The sequence below is a fragment of the Salvia hispanica genome, unplaced genomic scaffold (assembly GCF_023119035.1).
Source record: "Salvia hispanica cultivar TCC Black 2014 unplaced genomic scaffold, UniMelb_Shisp_WGS_1.0 HiC_scaffold_890, whole genome shotgun sequence".
NCBI lineage: Eukaryota > Viridiplantae > Streptophyta > Magnoliopsida > Lamiales > Lamiaceae > Salvia > Salvia hispanica.
This window is the reverse complement of record NW_025952677.1, coordinates 32,692-56,160: the sequence shown is the minus strand read 5'-3', so window position 1 is coordinate 56,160 and position 23,469 is coordinate 32,692. Positions and strand designations below refer to the sequence as shown.

The 23,469-nt window shown below is 32.9% G+C and overlaps 1 pseudogene; it reads right to left on the bottom strand.

Moving 5' to 3' along the window:
• Positions 1-7,022: 7,022 nt before the first annotated feature.
• Positions 7,023-23,176, bottom strand: LOC125200287 (annotated as a pseudogene).
• Positions 23,177-23,469: the final 293 nt, after the last annotated feature.

Sequence of the window (23,469 nt, the reverse complement as noted above, 5' to 3'; positions counted from 1 at the left end):
GTCCTTATTTTAAAAGAAAGCCCCCCTCGCGGCTTAGTAAAAGTATTCTTTCTCTCTATCCCCCGGAGGAAGTATTACCTTTAAATTAACGACCACAAATCAGTTTCTACTTGATTCAAAATCATGATGTTCCCCAGTTCCTTTTCCCATCGATAAATCTTTAATATCATCTTTCAAAAATCGAAGTACGATTAGCATATCATTTTTATTCAATAGCAACTCCAAATTCACCTTTAAAACGTGTCAGCATGAGGCTAAACACAAACATGCAAAACACCACAGGCACGCTATAGCATCCCAAAACCATAAATTTTTCCTTCACAAAATTAAATGCATGTGGATCAAGAACACCATTAATGGGGTAGAAGAGAAAAGATTAAAAATTAACCCTTTTCGAAAAACAAACGGGAAAAACCCAAAAGGGATCTTGATTTTCAACAAAATTTAATATCAACTTCAATTTTCTCCAAAAGATGAAGAATTAATGGAGAAAGTAGAAAAAATTTTTTGGAGAGGGGAGAGGATTTAAAATTTAGAGGAAAAAATTTTTTTCCAGAATTATTTTTGGGATTTTTCCTATTTATGGGGGGAAGATATACTCCAACAAAAAAAAAAAAGATTTGGAGATTTGTTAGTTGGAGAGCCAAATTGTAGAAAAAATAGAAAATTTAAAATTTCCCCATGCATTTGTTGGAATATGTTTTAATTTGAATATTTCATTGAAGAATAATATATCACAGGAAATAAAATAATAAAATCCTCCCCAAATAATAGAAAGGCATTTTTACCTCTCCCACAAGGTTTTTAAAATTCAAATCCAAATTTTAAATTTGGGATATGGTAATATTTTTTGAAAATTTCAAGAATGGTAAGATATTCTAGCATTTTTATATTTTTTCATAAGAGAAAAAAAAGGGATCAAAAAATAAATAATCCCTTCCCCCATAATTGAGATTTTCAAAATCTCATTGAAAATCAAAGGGTGGAGTTTCGAAAAATTTCCCAAAATGGAATTAAAGTATAATTGGGCTTTGGGTTTAATTTATAATTATCCCAAAAAAAATTAAATCCAAAAAAATATAATTCCCTTTTCCAAAAAAGTGATGGTCGAATATTTTAAATAATTGGGAGGGTATTTATGAAAACCATTTAATCTCATATCCCTTAGGGAAAAATAATTCCCCCAAATTTTATTATCCCATCAAATATTCAAACAATTCAATCATTTCTTCACTTTCATTCATTTTTTCAACGGAGACCTTTTAACGGAGCATATTTTCCACATCTTTATACATTAGCCAGCATATTTCAACAAGTTGACTATTCAACTCAATCTCAACTCACATACAATTAGGTCCCAAAAACACCATGTAATTAACCCCTCATCAATTAATCCTTATCATAGATTTAAGGATTTTAAAGCAAAAAATTTTTTAACCCAAAAATTAGGGGAAAAAGGGGCGTTAACCCCCCCCCCCAAAAAAAATTTCGCCCAAATTTGGTACCCCATGGAAAAAATTCCATAGTTTATATCTTGTCTTCAAGCTCCCACGGGGTTCTTCATATTCGGTTTCCCCCATAATACTTTCACGCAAGAATGGGTTTGTTTTTAAATAACCTTTGCAAAATCATTTGGGGTTTTCTTCTAGCTCAAGTCGGGAATTAAGGGATTTTCGTAGGAATCACGGTTCGACGAAACATTTTCACAAAGGGGAACGGGAAAAACGTTTTGGGACGTTTAAGATCGGGAGCGCCAACGATAAGCAGGGGCCTATTTTTCTAGAATTTCGAAACCCCCTAAAACGGGTTTTTTTTTCCTTTTAAACCAAAGTGTTATCCTTTTCGACGGACACTTTTTAAAAAAAAACCTTTTTACCACTTGAAATTTAAGGGTTTGGTTTGACCATATTTTTTTTGTCCGCCCCCATTCCTTTATTTTCCCCAATTTTCGACATTCAACCATTTTTTAACGATCGGGTCCAGACCCGCTTTTTCCAACTTCATCACAAGAGAGCGGGGATCTACATTTTCTTCCGATAATTTATATGGCGCCATGTGATTGTTGCTTTCCCCTTTTTGGAAAAAATTTAAACCAGTACGGACCCCCAAATTCCCCCCGGGCGAATACCTTCAACATATCCTCAGGTTTTATCGTTTTGGGTTGCCCATCGGGTTTCGGGGGAAACGCCTGCTAAAATTCAATCTTGTTCCGCCGCGTGACAATCCAAAATTTCATGAAATTTTGGCACGATCGATTTAATTGTCAGGGGCCCCCAATGCACACTCCTTTTTGTGACCGGGCCACCCATCCATGGGTTCCCAAAAAGAAAATGCGACTTGGTAAGTCAATCTACAATCACCCGTGGGTTTTTGTTCCCACTTAGGGTCTTCGGCAAGGCCGTCACAAAATCCATGGCGATGTGCTCCCATTTCCACTCGGTATCTCCAATGGTTGTAATTTTCCATGTGGTCGTTGATGTAATGCCTTCACTTGTTGGCAATCTAAACAACGTTCCACAAATGCCGAATATCTCTCTTCATGTCATTCCACCAAAAGGACTTTTTCAAGTCTGGTACATCTTCGTAAGCTTGGGTGGGCAATGGATGACAAAGAAGCGGTGATGATGAGATGGAGGCAGGAAGCAATGGTGAAAATAGCTTCTCAGACAAGATACGACTCAGAAGACGTCCAACGATGTCGTATGTCTGTGATGATTTTAAATTATTTTTGGTGTGGTTCAGAGTCTCAAGAGTGGTTCGATAAGAAGGCTGAGTAAGAAGAGGATGGTGGCACTTCTAGTTCGGCATCGAAGAAGAAGTGAGTCAAGATGATCGTACAATATAGCCCGAAAAGCAAATCTTCAATAATGACAAGTTAAAGATTGACTCGATACCCTATACATCTATCTATACATATATAAAAGGGGAGTTTTTGGGAAAATTAACAAGAATGTCAATGTAATTATATTTAAATTCATATAATAATTTTTAATCACTATTAAATTAAGATAATATTTAGTTATCTATCTCTATATATATATTTGGTTTTGGCCTTATTTTGAAATATTAATGTTGTGGGATAAAATTAAAATTTTTAAAATTTTAAGAAATAAGATTAAAATGGAGGAAAACCTTTATGATCATAAGAGGACTATGATTTTAACTTCCAACTATACCCGTTAAATTTTAATTTCAAATGTGAAACTGTCACAATTAAAATAATTTAAAGAATAAAAAATTAAACATAATATAAAAAAGGGCATGTTTTTTTTTTTTTAATATACTTATAAATGAAATTATTAACTCTACATAGTAGTAAATTATTAATAGCCCATATAGGTTTTTCATACATGCCCTCTTATAATCATAAAGTTTTTAAACCTCCTTTTTAATCTTATATAAAAAAAAATTATAAATATCAAAATTTCCCCCCCCCAAAAAAAAGTAACGAAAGGTAAAAAAATGACATTTATACAAAATCAATCAATTTTCAATGTAAATTTGGTTCAATCATGTTATAATTTATCAATTTATGATTGTTTCTTCATATTTTTTACCTATAAATAGATATCTTTGGGTTGATAAAATTCTTTTTTTCTTTTTCCATCACAATTTCTTCCAAAAAAAGATATTTTTACTTAAGATGATTATTACTTTTTATAAATATAGTAATTTTATAAGTCATTATACACAATTTTATTTTTTTTGTTTATTAACATTATCCCCTTTTTTTTTAGATACCTTTGGGGAAAATTTATTGACCCACAAGGTTATTATACAATCTAATCTTCGGCTCATTGAGATTAAGATTGTGATTCGTAGTGTTGATCGTATTTTTTTTTTTTTTCTACTCCTATTTAACGTTTTAAATTTGAATATATCAACTGATTGATAATGTAGTTGAGGGGAAAACCTATTTTGGGATTTTTTAAAAATTACTCTCAATATAATATTGTTATTTGTTTTTTTAAAATTGTTGCTACTTTTATTTTTTTTTGATATTATTGGCCAATTGTTGACCAGCAAGATTATTAAACGTGATAATTGTTGATTTACGGCAAGTGTTGATTTATTTTTTTTTTTTTAAACATTGTTTTTTTTTTATTGATTCAAATTAAAGTTGTGTCAATATATTTTGGGAATTTTTTTTTATTCATAAATTTTTGATGCTTCATGGATAAGTTCTTATTGTTCCTATTGGGATGCATTTTTTTAATGAAGAACCATTGGGGAAATCATCTAGAACCAAAAAAAACAAAATTTTCATATTGTTGTATGAGTGGGAAAATTAAGCTTCACATGATGTATGCTCCTCATGTTGTCGTCAAGATTTAATATTCTTAAAGATTTTAATGTATTTGTTATTTGAAAAAATTTTATTTATATAGTTGAGTTCACCCCCCCGGGGAAAGGGTTTGGTTGATAATAGGTTGAACATTGGTCAATCACGTATGTCGATTGCATAGTCAATAAACTCTTTTTTTTTGTGTCACTATTTAATTTTTTTTTTCATAAATTTTATATATTTTATAAAGTATGTATAATCTTGTATTACTAAAAAAAAAAAGCTGTGTTTATCCGTACATCGGTACATGGTTAATGGAAGGCGGTGACCTGGTTAAGAGGTAAGCTCAATCAACCATTCATATTCATTCGCTGGTCTACTTGCATTCGGGTTGTAAAGTAACCGTACATAGTAATCAAGGCAAGTTTTATATAAACAATAATTGTGTAGATTTATTTTTGTTTGTTATATTGTAAAGTGTATGTATTTATTATATTTATAATAAACCAACTGATTCCAGAAAGAAAAAATTACGCCTCCTCTCGGGCTAACAAGGATGAAGATAGCACTTGGAGCTGCAAAAGGGTCAGCTTCCCCATCATAAATGCCCCAGGAAAATCATTCATCGTGATGTTAAAGCATCAAATATATTGTTGGATGAAACTTTGAAGCAGTTCTTGCTGACTTATCCTTGGGTGAATTTGTGGATTGCTATGGTAGTATTGTCATTCCGATTAAAGGAACAGCTGGTCTAAGCTCCTGAGTATCTTGCTAATGGTGAGTGTTCGGTAAAAAATGATGTTTTTGGTTAGGGAGTCTCACTTGGAAAAGGGGAGAGGCAGAGTGGTCCATGGAAGATTTCAAAGGGTCTTTTTCGAAGGTCGAGATATCGAAATTTTTCTCGGGATAAATTATCAGTGAGGATAGTTTTAATGTGATCAAAGGGGCTGGTTAGATGGCTATCCTGTTGCATTTAAAAAGATACAATTCTCAAAGTCTAGAATATTATTTTGAAAGAGAACTAGAGTTTGGGACAATTTTGTTCAAACCAATGCCAAATCTGGTTCATGTGTTGGATTTTGCCGGATGCCAAAGAAATTGTTGTTTTCCGTTGGTGGTCAATGGAAGTGTCGATTCATGGTTGGGAAAGCTTTCGAATTCATTCTCTCTCAAAAGACAGTTCATTAATGTTTCCTCATATAATAACTTTAGACATATTAACATAACAAGATGAGAAATTTTGCATAGCGTATATGAGTGTTTAATTATTTTTTTAAATTTTGGGAATGTTGCATACATAATTTTAATTAAAATATGAAAAGGAGACATGAATCGCGGCCTCCCCCTTGGAAACAAAAAAAAACATAGCAATTGGTGCAGCAAGGGTCTAGTTTATTTGCATGATAAATGAGAAAAGAAAATCATTCATTGCGATGTCAAAGCTGCAAATATATTGTTAGATGACAACGTTGAAGCAATTGTTGCTGACTTCAAATCAGCTAAGATCATGGACCGCAACGTGACTCATATTACCACTACCGTGACAGGAACAATTGGTCATATAGCCCCCGAGTACCTTGCCAGTGGTAAGTGTTCAGATAAAACTGATGTTTTCAGTTATGGAGTGTTTCTTCTTGAGCTCATCACAGGACGGAGAATTATTGATCTTATTCACGTAGGCGATGAGAACGACAGGATGTGTGTTGATTGGGTGAGAATATTAAGTTTATTCTATGAATATTAAGATTTGCAGTAATTCCTTATTTCCCTCATACATCTAATATCAGGTCAAAAGGAATTAGAGGAGAGAAGATGGGAATCATTGGCTGATAATGAAGGTGGTGATGATTTCATGGGAGCAGCTGGTGAAAGCCGCTGTTTACTGCACAAGATACAACCCAGACAGACGTCCAAGGATGGTGTCTAGAATATTATTTTGAAAACAAGGGGTCTAGAATATTATTTTGAAAGAGAACTAGAGATTGGACAATTTTGTTCGCAACCAATGCCAAATCTGGTTCATGTGATTGGATTTTGCCGGATGCCAGAAGTACAATTGCTTGTTTTCCCGTTGGTGGTCAATGGAAGTGTCGATTCATGGTGATGATTTCATGGGAGCAGCTGGTGAAAGCCGCTGTTTACTGCACAAGATACAACCCAGACAGACGTCCAAGGATGGTGTCTAGAATATTATTTCTGAAAACAAGGGGTCTAGAATATTATTTTGAAAGAGAACTAGAGATTGGACAATTTTGTTCGCAACCAATGCCAAATCTGGTTCATGTGATTGGATTTTGCCGGATGCCAGAAGTACAATTGCTTGTTTCCCGTTGGTGAAAGCCGCTGGTGAAAGCCGATGAGAACGACAGGATGTGTGTTGATTGGGTGAGAATATTAAGTTTATTCTATGAATATTAAGAATTTGCAGTAATTCCTTATTTCCCTCATACATCTAATATCAGGTAAAAAGGAATTATGAGGAGAGAAGATGGGAATCATTGGCTGATAATGAAGGTGGTGATGATTTCATGGGAGCAGCTGGTGAAAGCCGCTGTTTACTGCACAAGATACAACCCAGACAGACGTCCAAGGATGGTGGATGTCGTGACGATGTTAGAATTAGTTTAGGGTGTGGTTCAGATTTCCCGAAGAGCAGTTCGAATAAGAAGAGGATGGTGGCACTTCTAGTTCGGCATCAGAAGAACTAAGTGATCAGCCAAGATGATCATACAATATAGATCCCGAAAAGACAAATCTTGAATAATGATAATTTCAAGATAACTCATTTATTTATTGTATTTTACTAAACAGGGACATTCGAATAGGTCAATAAATATCAAATAACTTGAATAATCACACCATTGTTCTTATTCAAGCCTACAACACTACAACAGTAATTAGATTATTTTCTCAACATATGTTGTCTTGAGTTGCAGCAGCTGTAGACATCTTAACACTGAAGATTAGGTCCTGGATTAACCCGTAACAGCTTACAGTAATCTTCGTAGTACTTGACTCGAGAGCTCACTTTGGCGGTACTCTTCCGTCGCATTCAGCGCTATTAATAGCACGGATCGTGGCACCAAAGCCCTTGCCCGATATAAAAAGGCCGTGGCAATTTTCCATCCAAAACCAGACAGAAGCCTTGATTGATATAAGGGCATTTGTGGCAACGAGCTCAGGATATTTTAGTACATTGAACCCTATGGCGCCGGCCGCACCATAGTTGTAGTTCACGTCAGCTTCAACGGTCCCCGACCGTAGTAGTGTTTGTTGGCAGCACACGGCCATTTTGAATATGTTAGGTCGCAATAGGGCTTCGATTGCCCGCCATTCTCTTCAATAAAGCACAAACCTACGTACAAGGGTAATTTGTAAAGGAAATATATTAGTGTTTAATAGTGCACCCTAGTGGTATAAGGGGCGTTTGGTAGGTATGTTACGTAGATAAGGGAGTAATCTGGTTTATTTGTGCGTTTGGTAGTTATGTTACCTATCTAAATAGCCCGTGTCTTGTATCCGGCCCACACAAAGCCCACATGTTTCACCCATATATGTAAACCACAATTTTGCCTAGTTAATTTTAATAAAATACATTTTTACCCATCAATTTTCAAACCTTAAAAAAATATAAACCTGCCTCCATATTTTTCCTCTTCTCAAAATCTCTATTGTCTCTCTTCTTTCATTCTCTCAATCTTCCAATCGACAACGAAATTCGACGATTCCGTTGATGTATCTTTCCGCGCTCTCTTTCGAATCAAAAGGTTAAATTTTTTTCAATTATTCTTCAAGATTTATCCGAGCAAGAGTAAAAATCTAAAATAGAGAGAGTCGATCGATGCCAAAATAAAAGAGACGGACTTCCGAGCGTCGGGGAAGCAACGGGACCGCCTTGTGACGGAGACGACGGCCAGAGGCGATGGGTTCGAGCGAGATGGTAGGGGCGCGAACCGAGGTGTTACGGCGATGTGTTCACAGCGGCGCGATTCGCCCGTAAGAGGGGTATTGGGAGAGAGAGAAACAATTCGAGAGAGGAGAAGGGAGAGGGAAGGCGGCGGTGTTGGCGCCATGGAGAATCGCCGGTCGTGAAGGAGATTGAGGAAGATGGTGATTTTGGGATATTTGGAAATTGGAGAAGTACAGTAGAGAGATTGAGGAAGATGGTGATTTTATTATATTGGAAATTTGGAGAAGTATAGTAGAGAGAGTTGAGGAAGATGGTGACTGGAGAGAGAGAGAGAGTATATTAGGAATTTGTAGAAGAGAGATGCGTAGAAATTTAACAGGGGAGAGAGAAAAAGGTTGTAGAATAGAGATGATTTTATTATATTGGAAATTTGGAGAAGTATATTGGGAATTTGCTTATATTGAGTAGAGAAAAGAGAGACAATTATTCCTAAAGGGGTACTTTAATTATTAACTTAAATTAGTGAGGTTAAATTTTTTGACCATCATAATTTTATCCTTAGTTGTAACTTATTGTACCAAACACTTAAATAGAATAATTCATAATTATCTTAAGCTATCAAACACCCAATTAAGATAAATAAACTAATTGAAACTAAGATAACTATCACAAATTAGCACTTCTGCCCGGAAACGGAGCCCAGAACAAGGCAGACGAAGGTGAAGAGAGTAATGAGGTTTTTCATTTTTGGGTTAGTGATGTGTGGAGAGACATAGAAGGGAAGTGATTAGTTATTATTGTGTGTATGTATCTTATACCTCAACTTATTTAGAAAGGTAAAATCTTTGTCAAGGCGCGAAATCAAATTTTTTTTTTTATGTTATGGTATGGCATAAAACAAACTTACTTAGAAAGATGATTGATATATGTGCTTCACAATCTCTATCCTTTTTTGCGAATTTCAATTTCCTATTGAATTTATAATTGTTAACCTAGATTTCATGATTACGAGTAGTGATGGAGTGTCTCATAACCTAATGCTTTTCTAAATCAAACAAAAATTAAAATCTAGTTATATAAATTTACTAAAATCGGCAAAAAAATCAATTTTTCTTCATATTAATCTTATACAAAAATATCAATAAAATAGAAATATATAAGCCATAGGATTAAAGCTACGAAATAGAACAAACTCGTGATTCTCTAATTTATTTAATTAAATATATTTACAAAATTATACTCCCTTCTCCGTATCAAAAAAAAATGGACCACTTGAAACATCATTGGTTTAATTTAACGCGCAATTTAAAAAATAAGAGAAAAATAGAAATAAAAATTAATTGAAATATAGTTAGTGAAAAAATGAGGCTCATCTCGTTAGAGAAAAAAACTTTCCAAAATCAAAGTTGTTTTTTCTATGTGATGGACCAAATAATGACAATTAATCTATTTTTAGGGACATAGCTATAATTTTTAACAAAAAATAACTAAAATAATTCTAGAAAAATTTCAAACTGTTAAAGCCCCTCACCAAGCCACATAGTTTTTCCTCTGCTCTTTTTTTGTTCTTTTTAAGATAGATCAATAATTATTTCTTATTTTTCTTTGTAGTAAATTGAACTTTTCTATTTATTGGATGGAGGAGCATTTTACTAAATAACTAAAGTTGCAGTTCATCGTCTCACCTATATTATTTTAAAGAGGATCTCCCACCAATCCCTATTACGACTCAAATCCCGTCTTATTGGGTGGAGAGAAAGCGTCACCCCTGATTAATAGTATATGATCTATTTATCCTTCTTATTGAATAAGAAATGTTAATTGAACTGATCATTTTACAAAACATTATATTTACATTAAATTTGAGTGGAAGACAAAGACATGGAATGCTTGTTTTTGTAGTGGCATTAGAAAGTTGTTACAATGTTAGGTTAGTTTCCATTATCCATTAATATCAACGAATAAGTCTACCATACAGGGAAAATTATTTTTAGTGGAGTTGACTCATGATTATATGTGGTTTGTGCCTAAATAATCAAAACAACAAATTAATTAATTTTGTTAAAAAGATTTCCACTTGATAATAATTATACTTGTTAGATCAATTATAAACATCCAGATTTACATTAAGCATTACTTAATGGAACTGCTCCATTATGGGTAGCATTACTTAATTAATTCTACATTATCACTTGATTAATTTATTTACTTAATCTCGTTACTGATTAAATTATCTATAATCTAGTAAGTTAACAATAAAGTAATTTTACATTATTCAACATAAATACATATTCATATTTTGAATAGAAGTACCTTATATATGCATAATATAAATATCTTGACAATCAATCACTTTTATTAATTTTTATATTGATTTTTTCGATCTACCAAACAACAATACTAAATCTTTATCATTATCCCAAGCTATCTTCATTTCTTTCATCTTATTAATTTCTAACTATCTTGCCAAATTCTGTTATGTTTACCAAAAGACCCGAATGTACAATTAAGACTTTTAAGAGTACCCCCTCAAAAGGAAACTTATTGGAAGCTAAGTTATATTTAAAGTATCTATTGTGCTTTTGGAAAAAATGCAGTTTTAGCTAGCTTTTCCATATGATGTCTTTACATCATAACCGATTGGACCAACATTGAGAAATAATGGGCACATTCATTGACCATGACAACAAATGACTTTCGCAACAATTCAAAAATATAGTAAAAGAGTGCATTTTGTTTGAAAATTTACTAATATTACTTCGTTTGAAAATTTTAATAATATTGCTGGTTGGCTTTTCCAACTGAAACATATCGAATTTAAAATTCATTAAGATAATAACTTTGGAACTTTATCTTGTGCATGGAGTACTATGAACTGCTATCTCGTTGAATTACTTGAAACTATTTCTAAAATAACTCTTATATAGTATTTCCCCCGTCACTTTTAGCTTAAGTCATATTTCTTTTTTTATTGTCACATTAGTATGGTCGTTTTTTATTTTGATAAAAATGTATCAATTTAATTTACTTTTAACACAATTACTTAAATTCCGTGCCTAAAAAAAGCGTCTCTACTATAGAGGGGCCGGTGAAATTACTACTACTTTGTTTTTTTTTTAATCTTTTTAAGATACTCAAATATGCGTTATCATGACATAATTTAAAGGGGCTATAGTTAGCATCTAGGAAAACTGGAAAGATGATGGGCAAGAAAAAAGTCCAGTTGAAAATGGAGAACCGATTAAATTTCCACATTTTCCACTTGCACTAAGAAGACCACTACAAAAATCAAACAAAAAATGCAAAAATTGTTGGATCCGCCTAACTAGCTTTATGGATTTTAGTAACATTTTACCACCATAAGTCCGAGGAGAAAAAAGTTGTTTATAATTATATTAGTCTATATAGAAAATATTTTTATTAAATCATGAGGTGCCTCACTGTAGCTTTATAAAATTTTTTTATTAAATCATGAGGTGCCTCACTGTAGCTTTATAGGACGCTCGATGTGATAAGTTAGTTCATGATAATATATCCTGTTTAAGATAGGTAATTAAAAAGGTACTTTTCTTCAAGTTAATAGTGCTAATTAAAGACACTTTTTGATTTGACATAGGTTTTAAGAAATTGTTTGATTTCAAAAAAAAAAGAGTAAATAAGTTAGTGAAATATAAGTCTATTTTTATATATAAATTTTATGAAGTAGTAAATTATGATTATAATGAGTCAGTGAAATATGACATTCACTTAAAAATTGAAAAAATGATAAATGAATCATTAAAAATGTGATCCCGTTCAAATTCAAATATGGATTAGCCATTATCATCTATATTTAAATTTAATTTAGGTATAAATCAATCAATAATTTGATTGTAAAAAGTAACTTTCAAAAAGGAAGGAAAAATAGACAAAATCATATATCATCAAAATATTTAAAGGAAGAAAAGGATTGACGCCTCTCAACCTTCACAAACCACAATCAATCGTATGGATTAACACCTCGACCGCCACCACAAAAGACTTGCATATACAAATAAATTTAAGACTAAAATCATTTGGTCAATTATAGGATTGTTCGTTATCTTATTCAAAAAGTCGCATCTAGAACAAAAACAATTCATGTAATGGAAAAGTCAAAGCTAGATCATGAGTTCTACATTGATTTTACGCTCCGATTGTTTTACCAAAGAAACGATTGATTGCTACGTCACCACATGAATCATTACTCTACCACATATCTTCCGTCCTTATTGATCTTTAAGTGTGGGCATAGCTTATTAAATACTAGTACTAATTTAATGACTAATAGAAAAAATACAGAAATTTACTGTTATATTTTTTGCTTATCAGCTCTATCAGACAAGATCTCAACATTTTGGGTCATCCTAATTCCTATCCAAGTTTTTTTGGGGGGAACTTGTTCTAATTGGGTGGTGTCGAGTCAAATTTTAACTTCTTGTAGGAAATTGATCAGAAAAAATCAGGAGTATATTTTGTTGATTTTTTCTTGTGGAGCAATAAGTAAAATTTCCCAAAATTTGACGAAAAAAATTTGGTGGTTTTAAAATTTGTGAATATTTTATTATTCTTTTAAAAGGTATAATTATATTTCACCCTTGTCCATAGTGGGAGGTCCCATATATCAAGACAATATTTTAAAGAGTTTTTTAAAAATTTAAAATTTAAATTAAAAATTTTAAAAAGTTATGTAAAATGAATATATATTTAAAAAGGGGTTTTAAAAAGAAAACCCGGACAATTTTTTATACGGAATATTAAAAAAGCCACAAAAATAATTTAAAAACACTACAAAAAGAATCTTTGTTGTTGTAAGGTTGGGGATTCTTGTTCAAAAAAAGTTTAAAAAAAAGCCCCAAACATATTGCCCCCCGTTTTTTTCCCCGTTTTTTTTTTTTCCACGGGGGGCAAATTATTAGCCCACGGACAAATGAGGCTGAAAGGTGGTATGGGTTATTTTAAGGGAGGGTGACCCCCCCTAAAGCCCCATATTTATAAGTCATATTATACTAGACTTGAATTTGAGATATTTGGCAAATGTATTATTATTTTATTTTTTTTGAAAATAAATATGGTTGCGATTTTAATTTAATTATAGGATTAGAAAAAGGAATTTATTTAAATATGAATTCAAAAGGAAAAAGGTTAATAGTTTGGATATAATATCATTATACATATTTAATCCGTCGTTAAATATCTCAAATTGGCATTTAAATGTCTCATTTTGTTTTTATTAATTTTAAAAAGGAAAACTCATACTACACTAATTCATGTTGTTTATTTATTATACAAAATTAATCCATTACTTTTTTCTCCCATTTTCCCTTTTTTCCATTTCCAAAAATTTATCCCAAAATTTAAATGAGACTTTAATCCCACATGGATAGAGTGTCACTATTAAAACATCCATTGGACCTAGCTCGCCCCCAAAGGCATAGCCAAGGGCCCTTTTGCGAAAGCTTTTTAAGGACAAAAGTCTTTTAAACCAAAGTGAAATACTCCCCCCGGGGTCCGCCCCACTATAAAAATCATATTTTATTTTTTACTATAAATAAAAAATCCTCAACTTAAATTTTTTTCCCTTTCCTTTTATTATTAAACATATATAAACTTTGTTAAAAAAAATAAACTTTTTGTTTTTTGAATTGTCCCTTTAAAAAAAAGGAAAAGTTTCCAAAATTTGAAATTTTTAAAAAGGGGCGGGAAAAGGATATAAAGAGACACATATTCTACTAACTTACCCAACTCCTTTTCTTTAATTTTTTAAAAAATTTCGTGTGACAAGGAGAATACATATTTTTTTTCCCCGATTTCTTAAATGCCTTTATTTTCGTCTGTTTTTATTGTTTTTGCAATTTATATACATTTCCCCTTTTTGATTTCTATAAATGTTATTTTAAAAACTTTTTTTTCCCTATATAAATTTAATTAGGATATTAAATTTAAAAATTGATTATTTTTCATTTTAATTGAATTTATTTGAATTAATATAAATACATATAGGGGAGTAATAAATAAATAAAAATAAAAATAGATCTATCCTAAAATGTAAGTGAAGATATGGTGATTTGTGAGTATTCTATTAATATGAAAAGAAATACTGCATGTCTATATAAAACTTATATTATCAAGTATAGTTTCTTATAACAACCCCCAAAAAAATGAAAAATCTCCTACCTTTCATCCTTCTTCTGGCCCCCGGGAAAAAGGGGTTTCCCCCCAAAACTGGGCTGAACCCCGAGTGCTGCAGAAAATAGGGTTTGTGGCGTTGTGAGACTACTGTGGGGCGACTCCCCCAATGGGGCCCAAGGGGCAAAGGAGTCAAATTGGGTATATGTCGAAAATTTCTTCAATGGGATCATACCCGTCAGGGCCAACGCAACTCCCCCCAAAAAGGGTTTCACACTCGCTCCCGATTTGTCGATCCGCAGCGTCGCAGTCGGGGGGTATGGCCGATGATTCTCCCCAATTTCCTTTTTTTCCCCCGGGTTGAGAGTGGGCTATTAAAATTTAAATTTAAATACTCTCAGTTCCATCGTAAGCGAGTTACATTTTCATTTTATTATCGCCCACCTAACTATAAAAGTTATTTTTTTTTTTAAAAAAATAATATATTTCGTTTCTTTTTTCTGTTGACAATATAGGTATGTGTTTTATTGAAGAGGAGGGTGGGAGATCGAAAAGCTATTGCGACAATAGAAATAAAGACTGGCCTTTGGGGGCCAACAACCCTACTATGGTCCGGACCGCTGCACTGACTGGAACTACAACTCGGGCACCCGGGCAAGCGGGGGACACGGACTGAAAACCCCGAGATCATGGCTGAAAATCCGTGATATCCTAAGGGGGCCCGTATGGTTTTGGATGGAAAATTGCCACCGGCTTTTTTTTTAATGGGGTTTGGGCCCGATCCGGGTAACAGCAAGAATGCGATGGGGGAGCCCCCCAAGTCACCCTCGGGTCGACTACTACAAAGATTGTGGGGAGTCCCCGTCGACCCGGGGCCTAATCTTCGCTGTTAATCCAAAAGAATTAATGACTTTTCTTATCAAGCTTTAAAATGTGCACCATCTCTAAATTTACACTTATAAGGCGTTATAAGGTTGATGTATGCTTTTTTCAATGTAATAAATGGTGGATCAGTTATGTGGGATACGATAGTGTATCTGTGTAAAATAAAATTTATGTGTTTGATTATATATGGTGTCTTATATTAAATCAACATTGTGGGAAAGTGATTACACTCATTTAAGGCATAATTAAAGTTGTTGCATTCACCATTATTTTTACTTAATTGGACCCAAAATCTGCATTCATCCATCCATAGTAGATTATGTGTGTAAGTATTCTAGTAATATTGATTTAAGAATTAAAAAATAGATTTATCTTTGATTATGTGTGTAATTATTAAAGTAAATATTCATTCAAATACGTTTCAAAGACGTACTCGTCACATTTATTCTAGGTGATCCATTATTTATTTTATTGCATAACAAGATAATAGATCCAGTCTACTCGAGGTGTAGACTGAATTTTGGGAGTAGTGGAAATCAACATCGAGTTTTCCCTGGGGCCACACCGAGCTGGCCACAGTAACGTGTGTACAAGTCAACCCTACTGGTCACAAGTTCGGGCTTCTTCTGTCGCATTCCAAGTTGCCATTGATGGCCCAAACCGTAGCCCCGAACCCCTTCCCCGAAACTATATCGTTGTGACAATTTTGCATCCAATACCACAAGGCCCCCTTTTGAACGATACCCCACGTCATGCCCACAACCTCCGATTGTTCAGCCCGTAAAACTTAATGGCCTTCTGCTGCCCCATGTTATAGTTCCACGTCAGCTGCAGGGGCCCGCGGCCCGTAGTAGAACTTGTCTGGGGTTTCACGGCCAGTCCGGATAGTTCGGTCGAATATTATCTGATTTCTCTCTTTCTTCTCTAAAGCAAAGGTCTGCAGTTCCATACAAAAATAATGATATGTCACCATTTCAATTTATGTAACACACAACACTTAATAAATATACTCACCTTGTTTTCTAATGATGGAAACTTTGGGAACGGGAAACTTTGAAACGTAAAGATTTTAATGTAAAATTGGAAAGTAGAGTGAAAAGAACAATAGTGGCACTACAATAAAGGACATTTTTAATATAATTAAGGATGCTAATTTTTATTTCTAAATATATCACAGACGCTTCAAAAAGCATCCTTATTGTTGAAGGTAAAAAGAACCATCCAAAAAAAAAAAAGATTAAGTTAATTTATTCTTAATTTATAGACGCTTTTCTTTGTTAAATTGTTAATTATTTTGAGACGCTTTAGGCCCCAATTTTTGTGTCCCTAAAATATAATTTTTTTATAGTAAGAATTAGTGTGAGTGGATTATGGAGTCCATTTCTTAAAATAGAAAGCTTCCATTTTCAAGAAACGGATAAAAAAATTTCTGGTTTTAGGAAAGGATGAATCAATAAGGAAAACTTACTGCCTGTTTCGTGCGCAACATGGGCGAAGAAGGCCGGATCTCCCGACGACTGTCATCGGCGGTGCCGTCGGCCAACCCGCGAACAATCCGAGGGCGTCGAGAAAGGAGCGCGAGTGTAGAAACCACGGTCGGGCATTCTGCACTGGCCGCATTGGCTATCCCATTGAAGAAAGCATCCGTCACAACCTCCCCAACTTGACCCCCTGGGGGTACGGCCCGGACGACAGCCCGGCCCGCAGTAAGCAGCGTCGGTGCCGAAGCCGTGGGTTTGGGTGCAGCACCTTTGGCGCACAGCCGCAGCCCTGGGCCGAAGCCCAGTTTGCTGCGGCAAGGAGGGCGAAAATAATGATTAAATGCTTCTTTTTGGGCCAAAAAAAATTTTGGGATGAACAAGGGAGTGGTTTGATGGATATTTATAGTGTTTGATCAATTAAACGTTTTCTTAAAAAACCAACTAGTTTTGGTTTGGGTTTTTGAGTGTACAAGTATCATACGTTACTATGACGTTTTATTTTATTCAATTCTCTTTGGGGTTTGGGATTTTGGAGTAAATTTGGGAGTGTTTTGCATAAGGATACGATCAATAATCAATATGTTGCACCCAAATTTTTGAGCTGAAATTAAATCTAATGAAGTGGTTAATACTAATATTTTTGGTTTGGAACTAAGATAATTGAGAGAAATTTTGACGCTCGTTTCCCAAATTTTTTTCATCTTTTTTTTTTTTTTTTTTTTTTTTTTATCAATTTTGTCGTCAATTAATTTTGAGCATTAGATTCATGTTTGAGTCACATTTAAGCTCATTAAAATTAATGAAGTAGAAGGAACAAATTTCGAAACAAATTAGACAATCTTAGAAAGTATTTCAACAACGTAATTTTTGGGGTGAATATATAAATCATTTCCTATAAAGTGAAAGGAAGTTTCCAAAAATGAAATTAATTTGAATTGAAGGATAATGATGTTTGACATAAGAAATAATGAAGTAAATGGGATTATGAATGAGATTTTAATTGGGAAAAAAAGTATACAGTATATAAGTTTTTTTCAGTGATACGATTTTATTTTTTAACAGAATAGAAGATTTGAATTTTCCACTACGGGAATTAAATCAAACACGAAATTCATTACGGAAAAGTTTTAAAGAATTGAAGTTTAGGATTTTGATTTTAAATTGAAATTGACTAATTTCTTTTTTGGAAGAATTATTCATTGTTTTCCAACGGTGAACAAATTATCCAAAATAATTCAAATTTAAAACCCCTAAATTAAAAATTTAAAGGAATTTTTTTTTTGAATTTTAGTTTGGTTAGATTCAAAATATAAAAACCAAAAAAATAAAGCAAATTTAATTTGAACATTCAGAACCCCCCCAAAAAGGGGGTTTTTGAGGCCAAGGTCTTTTTCCGGGGGGAAACGAGTTTTTAAAAACAATGAATTTTTGGTTTAAACCTAAAAATTTTCGACATCCTTTAAATTTTCCCCCGCCTTTAAAAGGTTTTTTTGTAACTTCCTCCTTCATATGAGTTAATTTTTTTAAAAAAAAAAAAAAAAAATAGGGGTTTTAGAGATATATATATTTTTATTTTAATTTAATAAAAAAAAAAGAGAGCCAAAGGAAAACCCCAAATTTTTTTAAAGGACATACCAAAAAGAAAAAAAAAAAAAATATTTTATTGGGTGTATTTTAAAAAAACTAAGTTTGTATTGTTTATATTAGTTAATGTTTTGGTATTTAAATTTCTGAAGATTGTAGTAATTGATTTAAAAATATCAAAAATAAGATTGACCCGGCCCGAAAAATAATTAATGTAAATTTTAGAAAATTAATTTTTTAATTTTTTGTTATAAAAATTTTTGCGATAAACCCGTTGGAAATGTAGAACCTTAAATTTCCCCAAATTTAAAAAAAAAGAAGACCAAATACAAAAAAACAAAAAAAAACAAAAAAACAAAAAAAAACAAAAATTGTTGGATCCGCCTAAATTAAAAGGTTTAGATTTTAGTAGAAACAATTTTAAACCCCAAAAAAAAAGTTTTTATAAGAATTTTTAATATTTTTTTTTTAAATCATGATTTTTCCCCAAGCTTTTTAGGGCCCGATGTGATAAGTTAATTAAATAAAAATATCCTGTTTTAAAAGGTAATAGGTACTTTTTTTTCAAGTTTTTGTGCTAATTAAAGACAATTTTTGTTGAAAGGTTTTAAAAAGTTTTTATTTTATAAAAAAAATTTAAAAAGTTAATAAAACATAAATCTATTTTTATATATTAATTTTATTTGGGGTAGTAAATTATGATTATTATAATTTCAATGGGAAAATGAATTCACTTAAAAATTGGAAAAAAAATAAATGCATCTTTAAAAAAGGATCCCGTTCAAATTCAAAAAATGGGTTATTTTTTTTATCTATATTTAAATTTTTTTTAGGTATAATCAATCAATAATTTGATTGTAAAAAAATAGCACTTACAAAAAGGAAGGAAAAATAGACAAAACCGATATCACAAAATATTTACTTTGGTAAAACAATCGAGCTTTAAAATTTAAAATGTAGAACTTTATGATTAGGGAATTTCCACATGAATTGTTTTTTTCAAAATGGAAATTTTTGAATAAGTATGAACTAAAATTATCCTAACCTAGGTGAGCTCGTTAATCCACCCATTGAAGGGGTTTTTGGGTTGAGAGTTTGGTCAATCCTTTTCTTCCTAATCGATTGATTGCCTCCACTTTAAAACATTGACTTCTACCACATATCTTTTCCCCACACCCTTTTTTGATCTTTTAAGGGGGGATAAATTATTAAAAAACTTTTTAGATTTAATTTAAGAATATAATGTAAAAAAAAGAAAAAATAAAAATTTGGCCCCAATATACGTCCATTTTACAATTTTTTGGGCCTAAACTTTATTTTTTGAATTTTTTTCCCCATACATTTCAAATTGATCACAATTGGCCCTCCGCTAACAATTGTTTAAATTTTTTAACTAAAACCGATTTTAAACCCCAAATTTTACCAATTAAACCTCTTAATTATGATTTTTAAACCCCCTAACTAATTATAATTAATTATTATTCTAATTTAACACTCCTAATAAAACAAAATAAATATATTAACAATAAATATACTAAAAGTAAATAAAATTAAAATAATTCATGAAGGTTGAACACTCTTCGAAGCCATCTCGCTGAACGACGGCGGCGACGACACTAACAAGTCCTTCAGCTTATGGCTGACGGCGACGGAGGCCTTCTCCGACGAGCTCTTCCGCCGTTGCGATCGGGATCGCAGCCCGGTGGCAGCCTCCTTCAGCCGGCCGGTCCGCTTCCGCCGCGGCTGAGAAGCATTCGGAGGGTTGTGCAGCGGCGGAGGTGGATTACCCCCTACACGGCTATTCACTCCCCCACCCCCCCCCCCCCCAACAAAAAAAAACTCCTTTCTCACTTCCCCAATATTTGCTTTTGTCTCTCTCTCACCCCACCCCAAACATTTGTTCTCTCTCTCTAACTCCCCCACGGCCCCACGGAGTGTTCTCTCTTTCAACACCTACAAACCCTTTCCTTATGTTCGTCCTCCCTTTCTCTAAAAACTCACCGCCATTATCACTCTCTTTCCTACTGTGATTAAGGTTTTGAATTTGGTTGGTGGAGGTTGTGTGCACCGGTGGTGGAGGCTCTCCATGGTCGGCGTCATGGCTGTTGTCGATACCCTTTTTGGTTTCGTGATAGGTCGTGATGTCTACTGTCTAGATCCCAGATCTGAGACTAATTCTTTTGCCTTTTAACCCTAATTCATCAAGTTGGGATTTTTTCGATTTATGGTTTATTTGAGGTACTATTTGTTGAACGTTGAACAATATTGCTCAACAATTTGGATCCAATGATGTTTCTGGTTTATTATTTGATTGAAAATTTTCTTTTAATTTTCTGATTTTGGTTGTTTCCTTCAACATTTTCATAACTTAGAACTATGAATAAATTCATTATTCTTACTTAATTAATTAATTATTCAATTAGGCGAATTTAATTTTTAATTAATTATGTATTTCGATAATATTATAAATAATTTATGATTTTATTTAAAAATAATTTTGATAATTAAAAAATTTAAAAAATTTCTTAAGTTGGTCAAAATTATGATTAAAATCGTTGACCGCTAAATATTAACTAATTTTTTAACTGAACCAATCGTGATCCAATTAAACGCATATGACCAAAAATTCAAAAGATAAAGTTTTAAGCACTAAAAAATCGAAACGAAGATATGCTCGATCAATTTTAATTCTTTACTTTAAAAATATAGAACTTTACTGTTATAACTTTCCCTTATCAGATAGATCAGCTATATCTAATAAGATGTTAACATTTTGGGTAATCCTAATTCCTATCCAAGTCTTTTGGCTGAACTTGTTGTAATTGGGTGGTGTCGAGTCAAATTTTGACTTGTAGGAAATTGATCGGAAAAAAATCCTACTATACTTTTGTTGAGTTTTCTTGTGGAGCAATATTAATTCCAATTTGACAAAAAATTGGTGGTTTAAAAATTTATGAATAACTTATTATTTCTTGTATAAAGCTATGACTATATTTCACCCTTGTCCTTAGTGGGAGGCCCCATATATATATCAAGACAATATGTTAGTAGTTTTTTAATAATTAAATTAACATAAATTCAAAAGTTATTCACAAGACAATATGTTAGTAGTTTTTTAATAATTAAATTAACATAAATTCAAAAGTTATGTAAAATGAATATATATTTAAAAGTCGTAGTATATATACTATACTTGAATTTGAGATTTTTGGTCAAGTTTATTATTATTTTATTTTTTAGAAAAGAATATGGGTAAGATTTTAATTTAATTATAGGATTAGAAAAAGTGAATTTATTTAAATGTGAAATCAAAAGGCTAGTTAGTTCATAATTTGGATATAATATCATCACACATATTTTATCCGTCATTAAATATCTCATATTGCATTTAAATGTCTTATTTTGCTTTTATTAATTCTAAAAAGGAAACTCATACGACAACTTAACTCATGTCGCTTATTTATTATAATAAAATTAATCCATTATTTTTTTCCCACCATATTCCTTTTCATTTCCTAAAACTTCTACCGAATTATAATGAGACTTTAATCCCGTATGGAGAGAGTGTCACTATTAAAGCATCCTCGCGTAAGCTCTAGCTCGTCCCGCTGAGGCATGACACACAATCGAATGTATTGCGAAAGCGTTTAGGAACACGCTCATTTAGCAAAGGAAATACTTCCATCCGATCTGTCCCACTATAAGAGTCATATTTCACTTATAAACTGAAGTGCCCCACATTTCACTCACATTTTATTATTAAATATATATATATTTACTTATTCAACTCACATTTTATTACTCCTTCCATCCCACAAAAGATGCCTCACTTTCCTTTTATTATCCCACAAAAGATGTCACATTTCCTTTTAGAAAAAGTTCTCTCACATGAATAAAAATTATATTTTCTCTCCATTTAACACACAAACAAAACCTCCTAAACTCTCGTGCGTCTCCACAAGTGTGACATCTTTGACTGGGAGTATTTTGCTTTTGAATGTCCCATTAAAAAATGAAACGATTCTAAAATGGAAATATATCTCGTTTCAATTTTTTCATCTCTCTTATTTTACTCTCTCTTCATCGATTCACAAAACAACTATACATAAAACCCATACAACCTAATATCAAGGAACTTTCAAAAAATTGGGTTTTTTCCACGAACTTTAAAATTGACAAATAATATTACGAACTTTACCCCGAGTTTGTTATTTTCCACTAATGAAAAAATCCGGCAAATAATATCATTTTTTTCGTAATTTCTCGACAACAACTTTGAGATTTTCAAGATTTTTAATTTTTGAGCATAGCTTTCTTTGAAGTGCACCCTCCAAATTTGTTCTTCAATCTGTTAACATAGTCTATATTTTTTTATTGGTAGGAAATAACAAACTCGGGTTAAAGTTTATAATATTATTTGCTAATTTCAAATTTCGTGGGAAAAATTCAACTTTTTGAAAGTCTCATGATATTAGGTGCCAATATCCCTTTACTTATCATTATCAAGTATAGATTTTTAGAGATCCACTATGGTGACAACTTTTGCGACAACTTTTTTTTCCATAGCCCATTTTATTTTGAGACCACAAAAAAAAAATCCCGAAAGAATAGCTGAATTTTTTTGTGGACAAATTTCATTTTTATTGTTTTTGTTGATATTTTAATTCAATTACAATTAAAATTATCTGACTATAAATAATAAGAGAACGAGATAATAATAAAATTAAAAAGTGCGATGAGCCCCAAATATTCGTTGTATTCAGGATACCGGAAATTACACAACGAACTTTTAAAAAAAAAAAACATACAAAAACAAATAAAAACACCGCCACATCTATTCGGTGGCGGGGGTGGGAAAAACCTCCCCTCATCTTCGTCGCCCATTTTCCCCGCGCGCCGCCCCCCTCGTCGCCTCTGGTCGCCCCGACCGCCGCCCTGCCCTCCCCCGATCCTACCAAAATCGCCTCATAGTATATCGACTTGGTGAGGGGTCGGTGGCCGACTCAGAAAGGGCTATCTTGCAGCTTGCATCAACTGCACATTCAGTTCTGTTCAAGACCACATGGGCCCCATGGTCCACGGACCGAGCCTGAGGCCCCGCGCCCCGCGACCAGACGCGGCCCCCGAAGTGGAGGAACCCGTGACATCCGGCGCGCGGATACCGGCTTCCCGGGAGG